The 17,403-nt window shown below is 47.7% G+C and overlaps 1 protein-coding gene across 11 annotated transcripts in view; it reads left to right on the forward strand.

The window, feature by feature from the left end:
* The window catches only part of DMD (dystrophin), a 3,940,859-nt gene that overhangs the window by 927,357 nt on the left and 2,996,099 nt on the right, over window positions 1-17,403 (forward strand). The window lies entirely within an intron of this gene.

The raw sequence follows: 17,403 nt of genomic DNA on the forward strand, positions 1-17,403 counted from the left end.
GGCAGAGCAGGCTAGAACCGCCAGAGCGGTGAGCAAGGCAGAGCAGGGGGGACAGGGCTCAGTTCACACGGAACAGACAGGAAGGGAAAGGCAGAGCCAGATACCCACAGGGTACTTGCAGTGAAGTAGCGAGTGGACCACAAACTCACAAACGGGAGTACAGAGACAACAAGCAGGAGTTAGGTACGAGTTCTGACTCTGCAGAAAAAGGTAAGGAACGGACATACAGAAAAAACAGGTAAAAGATAGGAGAGAGTTCAGACTGGAACTGAGTGTACGGAGGAGACCGACACTGCAGCGGGATACAGGAGCGGGTCTGGGAATACGGCCCCCAGAGAGGCGGAACGAACAGGCAAGGAGCGTGTTCAGACAGGACAGACAAGATACAGGAGCGGGTCTAGGTAATCGGCCCCTAGAAGGCGGGAGTAACAGGCTAGGAGCGTGTTCAGACAGGACAGACAAGATACAGGAGCGGGTCTAGGTAATCGGCCCCTAGAAGGCGGGAGGAACAGGCTAGGAGTGAGTTCAGACAGGCCTGGAAATACAGCCTCCAGGATAGGCAGACAAGAGAACACAGAACGGGACCTGGCACCTTCAGAGTGAAAGCACACACTGAATGAAACACAATGCTCAGGCAGGGATTGATTGGGGCAGCTGGGTTAAATACCAGGTGACAGACAGCAATAGGCTGAGGACGCACAAGGGGTGTGACCCACAGCAGGTACAAAAAGCAGGAAGTGATCGGGCGCCGCCCTTAAGCAGCAGAAACAAACACAAACAGACAGCATGGAGGGAAGCCAGAGAGACATTCTGGACTGGAGATCAAGTGCGCGCTCTTGCACAGTGGGAGATGGACCACTATGCAAGGACGCCACCAGGTATGTTACAGCTAGCATAAGAGGCCTGGTCAGTCTGTGAGCAAGCAGGAGTTCCCCTGGCCAGGTGGAGTTGTAGGCCTCCCCGTCTGTCTGCACTCTTCCTGGCTACCTTGCTGTAAGCGGGTAGAAGTAGCCCACGTCCCTGAGTGTACCGTGTAGCGCTCACCCGCATGGCTGGTGACTTGGGGCCTTCTGTTAGCCTCCGCTCCACGACGGCGGTGCTGGTCCCTTGCTTGTGACTGAGCCTCCGGGCTTCTATGGCCAGAGGACCTGAAATCCCCTGCCGGCTGGTTTCTGCTGCTGGATATATAAGTCCTCACAGCTTCGGACTCCTGTGTCCGGTTCCTATTGTCTTCTGCCAGGGCGAGCTCTGCTCAGCTTCCAGCCCCTCGTCTTTAGCTCCTAGCTCCTACAGAGCTCCTTGCTGTTACTTTCCCTTGCTCTCACTCTGACTCTGACTGTTCTCTGACTCACTCAACCCCACCCCAGATCCAGTTTATAAGGGCAGAATTCTCCCCTCCCAGGACTGGGGCAGGAGGATGTTGCATGTTTAAGGGATCCTGACCAGGAAACCTCCCACTTGCTCTCCGACGTAATCTCTATTACTGTGGTGACCAGACCCCTGGGGTGCCACACATGGCTCTTTTAAGGGGCATTGCAGTACCTCATAATTTTTGGAAAGCATTCCATTCACTGCTTAGGCCAACAGTGCACATGAGACCCAGTTGCTATAAATGGAGAAAAAGGTTTAGCTAACGCTCTCTGACCTCCATGTCATTTCCAAGGGGCATTGGAGTGCCTCGAAATTTTTGGTAGGAATTGCACTCACTGTATGCCCTATAACTGTGTAGCCGAACCGCTCCTTTTGTTACAGAAACATATCCTAAAAGACATATCTGGTTGACTGGCCTGATATTGATGTGAATGGTCCCTGTTTCTCCTGCTCTTTCTCCTTTGCCACTACCTCATCCATCATTTATCACCTGAAGCTTTGTTTTAACGGGAGTCATAGAACTTGGATAGTAGCAGGAAAACATCCAGCAATCCTCAGAGGAGGTAGGATATGCGCCAAAAGGCTGACCTCCTCAGGCCTAGCCGCTACTACATACATGCGCTTGCATTACAACAAAACAAAGCAGATGCTAACTTCTATCATCCTCATCATGCTCCTCACCTTGGCACTCTCAACTCCCCTGATGGAGAAGAAAGGGCCCACCGGAGGAGTCTGATAGTCCGGTGGGCTCGGCCAATGCTGCCCTAAAGCAGGCCAGGCTAAGAAAAGTGTGGGAAAGGTTACCGGTACAAATAGGGGTGGCTGGGGACCGATAATGGACACCCGGCCACCCCCTGAAGGCTGGGGAGCAAGCGGGGACACCCGGCCACCAGGCGGCTGGGGACTGAGTATGGATACCAGGCCGCCGACACAGCCATGGCGTGGTGGCCAGATTCCGCCTCCACATGCCTAAAAGGCCCAATTTAAAGTGCAAGCAAGCAAGCAGTATGGTATTGCAGCCTGGGGGTGGGTGGGTGGCAGTCTGCATACTTGCGCTTGCATTGCAAGGAATGGGAGAGGTACAATTGAACACTGCCCTGGGACAAGGACTTGAATGGGGATAGTTGCAAGTCTGCAACGACAGGTGCAAGGTGGGAGGCATCTTCGCATGTACCATGAACAGGGGTTTGGCATGCATACACTACAGCAGAATAGGCTCTCCTTCCCACTAAATGCACTGGGGAGGGCACAGGTAATGTTTTGGTATACTCGCTTAATCTTATGTATAAGGCACACCAGGACAAATAGGGGCGGCTGGGGACTGAGTATGGATACCTCGCTGCCGAAGCATCCATGAGGTAGTGGCCAGCTTCGGCCTCCTCTTAACTAAAAGGCCCCATTTCAAGTGCAAGCTAGCAGTATGAATTGCAGTCTGGGGGTGGGTGGGTGGCAGGCTGCACACTTACAGTTGCATTAAAAGAAAACATAGCAGATGCTAACTTCTGTCATCATCATCATGCTCCTCACCTTGGCACTCTCAACTCCACCGATGGAGAAGTCAGGGCCTACCGGAGGAGTCTGGTTCTCTCGTGGGCTCGTCCAATGCTGCCTAAAGCAGGCCGGGCTATGAAAAGTGTGTGGGGGGATGTTCCAAGGAGAAATAGGGGCGGCTGGGGACCGTTTATGGACACCCGACTGCCCCTAGGCGGCTGGGGACCGTGTGGACACTTGGCCGCGGGGCGGCTGGGGACTGAGTATGGACACCCGGCCGCCGGGCGGCTGGGGACTGAGTATGGATTCCAGGCCGCCAACACAGCCATGACGTGGTGGCTAGATTCCGCCTCCACATGCCTAAAAGGCCCAATTTCAAGTTCAAGCAAGCAAGCAGTATGGTATTGCAGCCTGGGGGTGGGTGGGTGGCAGGCTGCATACTTGCGCTTGTATTGCAAGGAATGGGGGAGGTACATTTGAACACTGCCCTGGGACTAGAACTTGCATGGGGATAGTTGCAAGTCTGCATCTTCTGATGCGGCAAGGATCACTTATGATGGGCACACTTTTAGACAGTGACCTGGGAGTCAGAGATGCTTCCAGGGGTCTTCCCCATGCTGTTCCCATGTCTTTTCAGCACTTTACGCATGTGTCACACAGCACATGGCCAGATAAGGTTGTAAAATGTTAAAATGACATTTCCCGGTGAATGCATTTGTCATAGTTGAAAGCAATACAAAAGTGCAAAAACGCATAAAAAATGCTACTTGTGAACATAGCCGAAGGTGTGGAGGAGTATTTTTGTTTTTGGTCATTTATTTTAACTTATACACAAGTCTTTTCCCTGGAAAGGATGTTCCTTAACATATTTCACAGGAAAAAAGTTTCACTTTCGTTTTATTGTGAGCCTGTAAAAGTGGCTTAATACCTCTGACCACGTTGTTGACAGCAGTGACCTGGGGGTCAGAAATGCTTCCTGGGGCAATCCCCATGCTGTCCCCATGTCATTTGACCACTGTCACTATCGTTTTGGGCACTTGTTAGGCTTTTAAAAGACTGCCGGGGGTGCCACCGCCAAAATGCTCGAGTCTCCCATAGACTAACATTGGGCTCGTTGCTCGGGTCGAGCACCCGAGTATCACGGCGAGCTCGGCCCGAGCTTCGAGCACCCGAGCATTTTAGTGCTCGCTCAACACTACTCCTGATTCATTAAGAGGTGTATGCTGCTTAATGAATCAGGAGAGTAAGTGTGCCTCACCACACATCTCACTCTAATCTATGCTAGAGTAAGACTTGTGGCATAGCTAATGCTGCCGCTCATCCTAAATTTGACAAAGAGGAGCGCCATGCCTTATCAAGCCCCTGTCCTGTCCCAGCTCCACCCACTTTGTCGGAGCTAGGTCAAGAATTCGCTGAAAATGCAAGAAGCAGCATTTTTTGCGCTATCTCATGCTGTGCAAAAAAAATCGTGACTTTTCAAAGCTTTTCTCACCAGAAATCTGGCAAAAAAGCTTTGATGAATCACCCCTAATGAATTTTTAAATCAAGGATAATAGTACTCTTTATATTTCCCTTATTGTCAAAGAAATGTGTTAACTTGGAAAATTATATCTTATTTTTCTCATACTTAATGTATGCTGTTTCAACAAAAGTAGAAGAAAATATGCTTCCTATTATTCAGATGCAGGCATAATAATCAAATTTTAATGTCAGTTTACAGTAATCAGCTATAAGCGGATTTTCACCTTTTTATAATTTCAGTGGAGTAGGAAAAAAACATGTTAACTTTGTTTTTGTACTGTATTTGTTCTTTTTAAAGGGAACTTGTCACCAGAAAAAACACTATTAACCTGCAGATATTTTGTTAATCTGTAGGCTAATAGCGTTATTAACGCGCCTGGTGCCCACACTTAGCCGAATGCAGGGGTGAGAAAATGAACTTTTTTCTCCCCCGCAGCATTCCAGTTTCAGTTACAGGGAGGCGCCGGAGCTGGTTCAGTCACTGCTCTGAGTATACAGGGCGGCGACTGTAACCGCACCCCTAGCCCTGACTGACAGCTGACCCTAATACAGAACAGTGACTGAATCAACGCCAGCACCACACTGTGACTGAAACCGGAACACTGCGTGGGGGAATGAAGTTAACGTTTTCTCACTACAGAGTTTGCCTAAGTGCTGGCATGAGCAGGTTAATAACGTTATTAGGCCCCCTTCATGTGTCCATTTTGAATATCCGTGTGCGGTCCACTTTTTAAGGACCACAAATACGGGCATGCACACCCATTGTATTCAATAGGTGTGCACACATGTCAGGTCAGGATTTTCACACGGACTGTGTGTCTGTGTGAAAAACCCGCAAACATGTCAATTTCTTTCGTGCAGCATGCAGAAATTGCGTGCTGCACACGTGCACACTGCGGTACTGCTCATGCTGATCCCCGGCACTGGCTGTTGGAGGAAAATCTCATCATTGTCCCCTGCTCACGCTGAGATCAGTGCAAGCAGGGCAGAATATTGAGACAGCCCCCGCTGTCTACATCAAGTGTAAAATTAAGAATATTGAGACACCTAATCCCTTAAAGCCATTGTCCTCTGTAAAAAAATAAAAAATAAAAAACAATATCCCTCACTTGTCCGACGTGGAAAGAATCCATAGTGTCCCACATCGCAATCCATCTATGCGACATTTGCTCATCAGCATTAGTGGTGACATGAGGAGACCGCTTATGCTTAAGAGCAGGGCAAAATGACTCGATGCAGCAAGAGCGGGCCCCTGAACTGCGGTGACCTCAGTGAGTTCACCACAGTTCATCATGAGAAATTTCTCTCTGTGTGTTGTGGTGAGTTCACTGAGTTCAGTGCAGTTCACCGGCAAGTTCACGGTGAACTAAGCAGAACTCAGTGAGCTCAGCGCAACACCGTGAGAAATTACTCACGATGAACTGCGGTGAAATCACTGAACCCCAACCCTATTAACCCACTTGCCATCACACCAGAGCAAGTGAGAAGAGCTGAGGCTAAGCGCCAGATTTGGTGCATCTTATTGATGCACCATTTCTGGGGCCACTGAGGGTTGATTTTATTAGAGGAGGAGAGGATCCATGGTCCCTCACTGGCTATTAATATCAGCCCACAACTGTCTGTTTAGCCATTGCTGGTTAGATTTTATAGGGGGACCCTACATCAATTTGTTTCTTGGGTCCCTCTGTAATCTAGCCAGTAAATGCTAATCAAACAGCTTTGGGCTGTTATTAATAACCAGGAAACATTTTTGACTAATGGCCCCTTTCCTGGTTAGAAATATCAGCACCCAGCGGGCGGCTTTCCCTCTGATGGGTATGAATAATCGGCAGGGGTCCATGCCATTTATTTAATTTCATTTTTCATTTTACACAGCATGTACACAGGGGGTGCTGAAAATAACTTCCAGCATTGCCTCCCGCTTGCGCTGATCTCAGCATGTGCAGGGGACAATGATGAGAGCTGCCTTCAGCAGCCGGGGTCTGGGATCAGCACGAACTGTAATGCTTTTCTCAGGCGCCGGTATGTGTCAAATTGACATACGGACACACAGATACATGGATGTCACATGTATGCCACACAGATGTCACATACAGACTTACGAATGGCATATGGACATGGACCACGGATCTCACCAGTACTGGTTTTTCCTGAACAGGAATCACCAGGATGTGTGAAGGAGGCCTTAACCTACAGATTAACCCCATATCTGCAGGTTAATAGTGTTTTTTCAGATGACAGGTTCCCTTTAAGGTGTTGTCTATTTACAGTAAATGTATGTCTGATTTTAATATTTTATAACTACCGCAGGTTATAAATTCAAATGACAATTTACATACACTATATAAAAAGCCACATATGCATGTTTTTCTCGATAGCAAACATACGACAGCCCTATATAAGTGCACAAAAGCCACCATAGCTGGTCAACCGTGTGCATACATGCACGGTCAGCATAAATTACACTCCGAAAACAATATGAACACAGAGGAGACAAAATGGAGTGATTTTATCAGAAAATAATTCTTTATTAGTACGTATTTTACAAAAAATAATAAATGTATATATTACCAAAGTCATAACATTTAAAAGATGGGGAACAGAAGGGAATCAGGGGATAACAGCGCTAAACCACATGTGACTTCCCCCACATATATAAGGTGTAAAGTGGGGGCTCATAAGGTAAGGGACAGACATCAAATCAAATGAAAAGAGGGAAGGAGGACGGGAGGTATTCATATTGGCATCATAGTGAAACAGTGGACCATATACATACTACTCCTAGTCAACAAGTAAAGAAGTAAAGAAATGCACCTTACCAGAGGATGGGGCACAGGTTAAAAGTGCTGAGTGCAAAAGCCATGAGGGAAACCGCCTCGATGCGCGTTTCGCCTCCAACCTTGTGGCTTTCTCAAGAGGCAGGATCATTCATGTGTGCAAGGACCTTAAATATGGTCATTTCGATGGTCATGTGACAGATCACATGACCATCCTGAGTATCAGGACTTCCGCACAGCGGCGCATGTGCCATGGGCCTTCTGTCAGGCGCGCGTGACCAAGGCGTCACGCCCCCCACACGTGCGAGCCCGCACTGTGCAGGAGACGACAGACAGCGGGGCATGCGCGCCAGAGGGAGATCAAATGCATGCATGCGCACAGCGTCTGTCAGTTTGATGACCGCAATGTAAGTAAGAAGATGGAAATAACCATTTTGTTCATCTTATATCATTATTATAAGTTTCCATTATTAGCTAGCCAATCACAAACATCGTTTACAGTACCTGCATATCATAAATAATAAGAACAGAGTGCACATACGCATCTCATATAAAATGACAGATAGCATATTAACATGTATAGATTAAGTTGGTTACAAACAGGAGGCAAAAAATTAAAGAATAAACCATAGTCTCAGACAAACAATGCATTCTTAAACACTGCAAGTCATCACATTCTTCCGCCTATTGGCAGTGGGTAGTTGTTATTGCATTCAATGCGGTAGATGTTCATAGGACTGACAGGAGATGAAAGGCGGACACTGTCCTAGGTGAACTCTATACGGGTATGCAGCACGTTAATACTAAAATAGAGAGACAATGAAAAAGTAACAATTAGCATTAAAATCAAAATACTAAAAGCAAAATTAAAACCCATGGGAATAAATTTACAGAAACAACAGGAGAATGGAAGCAAAAACCCGTACCAGTTATAAGAACGCTGCAAAGGTTAGTGCCTCATTCAAATCACGTGGGCTAATTGTGTCCAGATTCACGATCCATCGTGCCTCCCTCTGAGCCAGGCGTTGTTTTATATTACCTCCCTGAGAGCCGAGACGCACCACTTCAATCCCTCGTATCCGTAGTGTTTTGGGATCGCAGTCATGGACTGCCTTAAAATGTCGTGGAAGCGTCTTCAGCTCCCGGAGATCAGTAACCGCCTTGTCCGCACCAATGTCCCGCACATGCTCACGTACTCACGGGAGCTTCGCATCAGAGTACGTGAGCATGTGCGGGACATTGGCGCGGCCAGGGCGGCTACCGATTTCCGGGAGCTGAAGACGCTTCCACGACATTTTAAGGCAGTCCATGACTGCGATCCCAAAACACTACGGATACGAGGGATTGAAGTGGTGCGTCTCGGCTCTCGGGGAGGTAATATAAAACAACGCCTGGCTCAGACGGAGGCACGATGGATCGTGAATCTGGACACGATTAGCCCACGTGGTTTGAATGAGGCCCTAACCTTTGCAGCGTTCTTATAACTGGTGCTGGTTTTTGGTTCCATTCTCCTGTTGTTTCTGTAAATTATTCCCATGGGTTTTAATTTTGTTTTTAGTATTTTGATTTTAATGCTAATTGTTACTTTTTCATTGTCTCTCTATTTTAGTATTAATGTGCTGCATACCCCTATAGAGTTCACCTAGGACAGTGTCCGCCTTTCATCTCCTGTCAGTCCTATGAACATCTACCGCATTGAATGCGATAACAACTACCCACTGCCAATAGGCGGAAGAATGTGATGACTTGCAGTGTTTAAGAATGCATTGTTTGTCTGAGACTATGGTTTATTCTTTAATTTTTTGCCTCCTGTTTGTAACCAACTTAATCTATACATGTTAATATGCTATCTGTCATTTTATATGAGATGCGTATGTGCACTCTGTTCTTATTATTTATGATATGCAGGTACTGTAAACGATGTTTGTGATTGGCTAGCTAACAATGGAAGCTTATAATAATGATATAAGATGAACAATATGGTTATTTCCATCTTCTTACTTACATTGCCGTCATCAAACTGACAGACGCTGTGCGCATGCGTGCCGTTTGACCTCCCTCTGGTGCGCGTGCCCCGCTGTCTGTCGTCTCCTGCACAGTGCGGGCTCGCACGTGTGGGGGGCATGACGGCTTGGTCACGCGCACCTGACAGAAGCCCCACGGCGCATGCGCCGCTATGCGGAAGTCCGGATACTCAGGATGGTCATGTGATGTGTCACATGACCATCAAAATTACCATGTTTAAGGTCCTTGCACACATAAATGATCCTGTCTCTTGAGAAAGCCACAAGGTTGGAGGCGAAACGCGCATCGAGGCGGTTTCCCTCATGGGCTTTTGCACTCAGCACTTTTAACCTATGCCCCATCCTCTGGTAAGGTGCTTTTTTTTACTTCTTTACTTGTTGACTGAGAGTAGTATGTATATGGTCCACTGTTTCACTATGATGCCAATATGAATACCTCCCGTTCTCCTTCCCTCTTTTCATTTGATTTGATGTCTGTCCCTTACCTTACGAGCCCCCACTTTACACCTTATATATGTGGGGGAAGTCACATGTGGTTTAGCGCTGTTATCCCCTGATTCCCTTCTGTTCCCCATCTTTTAAATGTTATGACTTTGGTAATATATACAATTATTATTTTTTGTAAAATACATACTAATAAAGAATTATTTTCTGATAAAATCACTCCATTTTGTCTCCTCTGTGTTCATAATGTTTTTCTCAATACCTGATGTGAAATCAGAATAAACTGTGTGGGTGTTAAAAGGTGCATGGGAATACACCTTTCAAAAAAAGACACTGGATTTGAGTTTATGTTACGCTGCTATCATTCGGTGGTGTTGAGAAGTCTGGCCCAATCCAGCCCTTGTTAATTTTACAAGGGTCAGCCTGTCAGCATTTTCAGTTGACAGGCAGATGCACTTATCAGTTATAATTCCACCAGCGCCACTAAAAACCCACTCTAAAAAAACGCTAGCAGCAGGGCAGGCCAGGACCTCCATGGCATTGAGAGCCAGTTCATTCCACATATCCACCTTGGATACCCTATCATTATAAGGCACAGAGAAATCACGGAGGATTTTGGTACGGTCGGCAAGGTATTCCCTCAGCATCTTCCAAAACTTTGCACTTCTTGTGAGAGTACCCTGTGCCTCAGGGCTTGTGCGATGGGAGGGGCTGAGAAAGTTCTCCCAGAACTTTGACACTGTTCCCCTGCCTCTGCTGGATTGGAGTTGTGTCTATCTCGCCTGTAGTCCCTGGTTGTCCAATGAACTGTGACCTCTGCTGGGAATTTATTTAATTGTTCCACAATAAGGGCCTTCTGCCCTATTTTTGTAGACCTGTCCGCCTCAGGAATATGAGCTATAAAGTTCTCCTTGTAGCGTCTAGAAGTGTCACCAACCAGTAATGACTGTCACCCAAAATTTTGGGAATGCGAGGATCATGGGAAAGGCAGCGTAACATAAACTCAGCCATGCGTGCCAGACTGATAACAGGCAAGACTTCTGTGTCCTCACCAAGAGAACAAGTGACCATGCTCTCCTCCTCCTCCTCTCTGTCCTCAGGCCATCCACGCTGAACAGACGGTATGACAGTTGTGCAGGTAGTACCATCTATAGTGCATGAAACTAGCTCCTGTTCTTCCTCCTCCTCCTCTTCCTCATTGTCACCCAATCCACGTTGGGGTGAGATGAGGCTGGGCTATGTGTAATCACACTGTATGGTTCCTTAGTCCATCTCATAGTGCTCCACCTGCAATGCATCCTCTTTGATTGTGAGCAGAGAACATTTCAGAAGACAAAGAAGACGGATGCTGACGCTAATTATGGCGTCATTGCCGCTCACCATCTTGGTGGAGTCCTCAAAGTTTTGGAGGATGGTACATATGTCTGACATCCATGTTCACTCCTGAGGTCTTATGTGTGGAGTCTGAACTGAATACCAACAGCCTGGTTGATGCTGGTACTCAACAACTGCCCTCTTCTGCTCACAAATCCTTCCCAACATCTGCAATGTAGAGTTCCAATGCATGGGGCCATCACACACCAGTCTGTGAGCCGGAAGCTGCAAATGCTACTGAAGCACAACAAGGGTGGCGGAAGCTGTAGCTGACTTTCTAAAATGGGCACACAGGCGGCGTACTTTGACAAGCAGATCCGGCAGCTCCGAGTAGGATTTGAGAAACCGCTGAACCACGAGGTTAAGCACATGGGCCAGGCATGCTACGTTTGTGAGCTTGCCTTGCCTAATAGCCGCCACCAGGTTCTGGCCATTGTCACACATAACCATGCCTGCCTGTAGGCTTAGCGGTGTGAGCCGCAGATCTTCCTGCTCTTTCAGAGCTGTCCACAACTCTTCAGCATTGTGCGGTTTTGTTACCTAAGCATATTAGCTTCAACACAGCCTGTTGCCGCTTGGCCGAGGCAGTGCTGCAGTGCTTCCAGCTTGTGACTGATGTGGTCATTTTGGAGATGGAGGCTGAAGAAGGGGAGGAGGCTGAGGAGAGTGAGGTGCAGGAGCTGTAGACTTTGGGGACAACACTGTTTGACTTAGGGGCTGCAATCCTTGGCATCGGGAGGAAGTGTTCCATCCCAAGGTCTGACTGGGTCCCGGTTTCCCCTTTGTTAACCCAGTGTGCTGTCAACGAGATGTACCGTCCCTGCCCACAAGCAGTTGTTCACATGTCCATGGTTAGGTGGACTTTCCCGGTAACTGCGTTGAGGGCACAGCTAATGTTTTGGGACACGTGCTTGTGTAATGCGGGGACGGCACACCAGGAGAAATAGTGGCGGCTGGGGACTGAGTACTGATGAATGGCCGCCGTCATCAGATTGCGGAATGCTTCCATCTCCACGAGCCTAAAAGGCAACATTTCGAGCGCAAGCAGTTGCAAAATGTGTGAATTTTGTAGTGTGGCCTCTGGGGCATTGGCTGCGTATTTGCGCTTGCATTCCAAGGACTGTGGTGGGGACAACTGAACACAGCGCTGGGATAAGGACGTGGACGTGCTTCCTGATGCTGCTACTTGAGAGTGTGCAATAACAGGTGCAGGGCAGGAGGCATCTTCGCATGCACCATGGACAGGGGATTGGCTTGCATGCACAACAGCGGAAGAAGCAGTGGTGCCACCTGCAGACACTGTTCCTGGACCCTGAGCTTCAGCCCACAAAGTCATGTGCTTTGCTGCCATGTGCTTGATCATGCTGGTGGTGGTCAGGCTAGTCGTTTTGCCAACCCTGCTGATGCTGGCCTGGCAGGTGGTGCATATGGCCTTCTTGGGGTTATTGGCAGAGTATTTAAAAAACAACCAGACTCTGGAAGACCTAACAGTTGTACTGGCAACTTCCTTCGTGTTGGTGTTAAGGGGAACGGATGCCTGCCTTCTTTCTGCGGCCACCACACTGCTTCTTCCTGCCTGTTGGGGTGCTCTGCCTCCCTTCCACTGTGTGCTGCTCTCCTCGCTCTGCATGTCCTCCTGCCAGGTTGGGTCAGTTACTATATCATCCACGACCTCGTCTTCCACTTCCGCTCTCTGGTCCTCCTCCTGACTTTCTGGCAATTGTGTCTCATCATCGTCCACCTCTTGTGACATTTTCCCACCTTCGCCTTCGTATGAACGTGGCTGCTCAAATATTTAGGCATTGCTACAAGTGATCTCCTCTTGCCCCGCTTCAAGTGGACCAGGCGAAAGGCCCGAATCTATAAATGGAAAAGTGAACAGTTCTTTGGAGTGTCCAAGTGTGCGATCAGTTGTCTCTGGGCACTCGGCATGGTGGGAGGAAGGAGGGTCAGGGTGAGGAATATGCGGTCTAGACTCATGGCTGCTGAGACTTTACCGTGTGGAAGACTGGGTGGTGGTGGTGGCTAAGTGACTGGAAGCATTATCTGCTATCCAACCAATAACCTTTTCACACTACTCTGTGTTTAATAGCGGTGCTCTGCGGTCCCCTATTAATTGAGACAGGAAAGTCGAGCGAGAAGATGTGGGTGTTTGTTGTTGCACAATTTCAGCTTGCCCCTGGCCTCGGCCTCTGCATGCACCATCACCATCACATCCAGTTCCCCTTCCCTTGCCTCGTGCCTTGCCCATTTTAAATGAAGTACAATATCTTCCACACTAACTACAAATGACTGAATTTGGAGCGAACGTATATGTAATCCGTGTGACGGACAAACCACAGTTTTAAATATCTGGTCTGTAGGTAATTAGTTTGAACAGCAAATTGGTGTCAATTGCTTCACTGATACAATGAAAGAAATTTTTAATAGAGGTCATAAATGGCAGTATTTTCAGAAAATGTCTATGTGATCCTTGTGACTGACAAACCACAGTTTTAAATACCTGGCCTGTAGTTAATTAGTTTGAACAGCAAATTGGTGTCAATTGCTTCACTGACACACTGAAACAAATTTTTAATGGAGGTCAGAAATGGCAATATTTTCTGAAAACTAATATCTGATCCGTGTGACTGACAAACCATAGTTTTAAATGCCTGGCCTGTAGGTAACTATTTTGAATAGCAAACTGGTGTCAATTGCTTCACTGACACACTGACATTTTTTTTAATGGAGGCAGAAATGGCAGCATTTTCTGAAAACGTATATGTGATCCGTGTGATGGAGAAAAAACAGTTTTAAATAACTGGCCTGTATGTAACTATTTTTAACAGCAATCTGGTGTCAATTACTTCACTGACACACTGAAACAAATTTTTAATGGATGCCAGAAATGGCAGTATTTTCAGCGCAATTATATGTGATCCGTGTGATGGACAAACCACAGTTTTAAATAGCTGGATTTTTAGCGCTGTAATATGGAAAGGACCTGGCTGTATTCTGCAGTGCCAACAAGCAAATGGCGCAGAACAACGGTGTTCTCTGGGCCCCTGAGACCTTGGCCTATTTCTAGAAATATCTAACAGCAGCAGCAGACAAAACTGAAATGGAGCCTCTTGTGCTATGTGCACTGCAGTCTGCTATATACCCTGCCTGCCTGCCTATATACGTTGCCTGCCTGATATCTCTGCAGATGGATTAGTCCTCAGAAGGACTGTTTGTTGAGATGGATATGTGTCTCTAATATAGTTTGGTATACCTACACTAACTAGAAACAAGCAAATCTCTCCCTAGCTCAGCAACAACTCTCCCTACACTGTCTGATTCCGGAGTGACTGTGACGAGCATGGCGGCGTCAGGTCTGATATAGACCTGATGATGCTGTGTGGCCAGCCAATCACTGTAATGCCACAAACAACAAGGCTACGGCATTACAGTGAGTGGCAGGCAATCCCTGCATGTTCATTGGCTCTGTAATGAGCGCCAAACATGCAGGGAGGAGACACGAGCAACCCCGAAAATACTAGGCGAGCGCCGAGCATCTCGAGCAGTCAGATGCTCAGGCGAGCACCGAGCAGTAGCGAGCATGCTCGCTCATCATTAATAAACATCACAAAGCATTAAAACCATGGACATGTCTAATATACAGTATACACAGTTACTAAAACCTCCACAATTCATATATTATTTCAGATCAACTGCACATGGCATAAAAATGTGTTGAAATTGCTCGTTTTGCAGCATTCACCAAACAATAAAAGTTAATATATACTACATACTTGTATATATTGCAAATAAATGCTGTACCATATGCTGGTTAAAAAAAAAAAAAATACTATACAATAATATTTATCTACTATACAATCGGCTTATCCCGTCAGTCTGTCCATCCAGGAAATCCCGCGTCACTGATTAGTCCGGCCGCAGCCAATCAGCACGCGGGATTTCAGAACAAGATGGCGGCCGTTAGCGGCTCATGGAGGTCAGCGGCGATGCAGCCGGGAGATGACCGGAGCTAGCCGATCATCTCCCGGCTGCTCGCAGTAGAAGTACCCCGACCGGCGGCCTAGGCGGTGCCGCTCCTCGGTCCTCCCTTCACATTTGCCGTCGGGAGATCAGAGGCCCTAGCCGCTGATCTCCCGACGGTAGCCGCATGGAGGTCAGCGGCGATGCAGCCGGGAGATGACCGGCGCTAGCAGCGGAAGTACCCGCACAGGCAGCGCCGCTCCCCGGTCCTCACTAACACGGTTCGCTGATTGGTCGCAGCCGCCGGCCGCGACCAATCAGCATTATTGGCGGGAAATTTAAACACCGCTTCATTGATTGGTCGCGGGCAGAGATTTTGGCGCCAAATTTAAACACGCTCTCCGATTAAAAATAAGTACGCCACCATCGGGAGATAGCAGAGCTGACTCCGCCCATGTGGTCATGTGACTCACCAACTGGCCATGACGTACTGAACATGTTTTGTCAGTCACAGTGTGTGATGTACTTCTGTCACGTTTAATGAATACATTCTGTCAGTCACAGTGCGACATAGTTCAGTCATGTTAACTAAACACGGTCAGTCAGAGTGTGATGTACTTCTGTCACGTTCAGTGAACACATTCTGTCAGTCACAGTGTGACGTACTCCTGTCACGTTTACTGAACATGTACTGCCAGTCACAGCGCGCTGAACAGATACTTCTTTACTGCACGTTATCACGATTTACGCTTCCTGTCTTCCAATGGGTCGCAAGCGAAAATAGGCCACTGAGGATGACAGAAAAGCAGCAGAAGCAGCAAGGAAACGACAACGTCGAGAGCAACAGACACCACAACAAACTGCTGCCACACAAGCCCAGAATGCGGAATCTCACAGAAAACGACGGCAACAGGAGACACCACAACACACTGCCGCCAGACAAGCCCAGGTGGCGGAATCTCACAGACAACATCGGGAACGGGAGACACCGCAACATACTGCCACTAGGCAGGAACACGATGCGGAATCCCATAGACAATGTCGGGTGAATGAATCTCCAGAATCCAGGGCAAACAGACAACAACACGATCGCCAAATTTATAAAAATCGAATGCTCTACCAACTAAGGCAAATGCAGCAGAATATTCAACAACTTGCACGTTACGTAACAGACAATGAAATTATAATTATTCAACACTACTGTGGGAATATGAATGCAGTTTGTTCTAAATTCGACTCTCTGAATTTCATTGATGAAAAACCATCTGACAATCAGTTTACTCAATGCTGCCAAAAAGGAAAAGTTATGCTACTAAAGTGAATGCAGATTTGTGCCTCTCCACGCACTTAGTCCCGGCGTGGAGAGGAGCAAATCTACAGACAGTAGCAACTCAGGGCAGTATCTGAGAATGCGTTCTGTGCCTCAGATCCTGCCAGGAGCTGCTGTAGACAGGACAGACAGCGCTGGAGCAGAGGTAAGGAAATAAGGTGAGTATTAGTGTTTATTTTTTTAACTGTGCTGTGGGGATGGGGGAATGAGGAGGTCATACAAAACCAGGATGAGGGGGCCATACAAGCCAGAAAGAGGAGGCCATACAAGCCAGGATGAGGGGGCCGTACAAGCCAAGATAAGGGGGCCAAACAAACCAGGATTAGGGGAATGACGGAGCCTTACAAACCACAATTAGGGGATGAGGGAGGCTGACATACCAGGATATGGAAATTTAGCAGTAGCTGCTGCATTCCCCACTCTAGGCTTATACTCAAGTCAATAAATTTTCCCATTTTTTTGTTGTAAAATTAGGGGTCTTGACTTATACTCGGGTCACCGTGCACAGGCAGCATGTGACCCCCGGCTGCAGCTGGCTCTTGCTTCCGCTTATGTCACGACTATTTGTGGCTGCAGTCAAGGGGTCTCCTGTTTCGCGTTCCACGGTGAGTGATGGGCAGTGGGCGGGGTTATACCCATCCCGTCACACCCGGCATCCACCGCACACGCATTCGTTGACAGAGCGCGTGGTGGATGCTGGGTGTGACACGATGGGGGATAACCCTGCCCACAGCCCATCAATTCACCATGGTATGCGGAACAGGAGACCCCTGGCTGCAGGTGTGAATAGTCGTGATGTATGCGGAAGCAAGAGCCGGCTGCAGCCGGGGTAATTACATGCTGGCTGTGCGTGGTCAGCGATGTTGTCACAAGCAGTATTGACAACATGACGTAATTACAAAATTCATTAGGGGCCCCAGGGGGATACATTGGGGGGTTAATTTGAAGTAGTGCACAACCCATTTAAACACTGCTTCTCTCAGTAGTCGCGCCCGGTCGGCCGCATACATATTCTACAATACCAGATGCATTAGAATCGGACCACCATCTAGTATATAATGTATATATATATATATATATATATATATATATATATATATATACCGTA

The sequence above is a fragment of the Phyllobates terribilis genome, unplaced genomic scaffold, assembly GCF_046119375.1.
Source record: "Phyllobates terribilis strain yellow unplaced genomic scaffold, ASM4611937v1 Scaffold_2__4_contigs__length_985480577, whole genome shotgun sequence".
NCBI lineage: Eukaryota > Metazoa > Chordata > Amphibia > Anura > Dendrobatidae > Phyllobates > Phyllobates terribilis.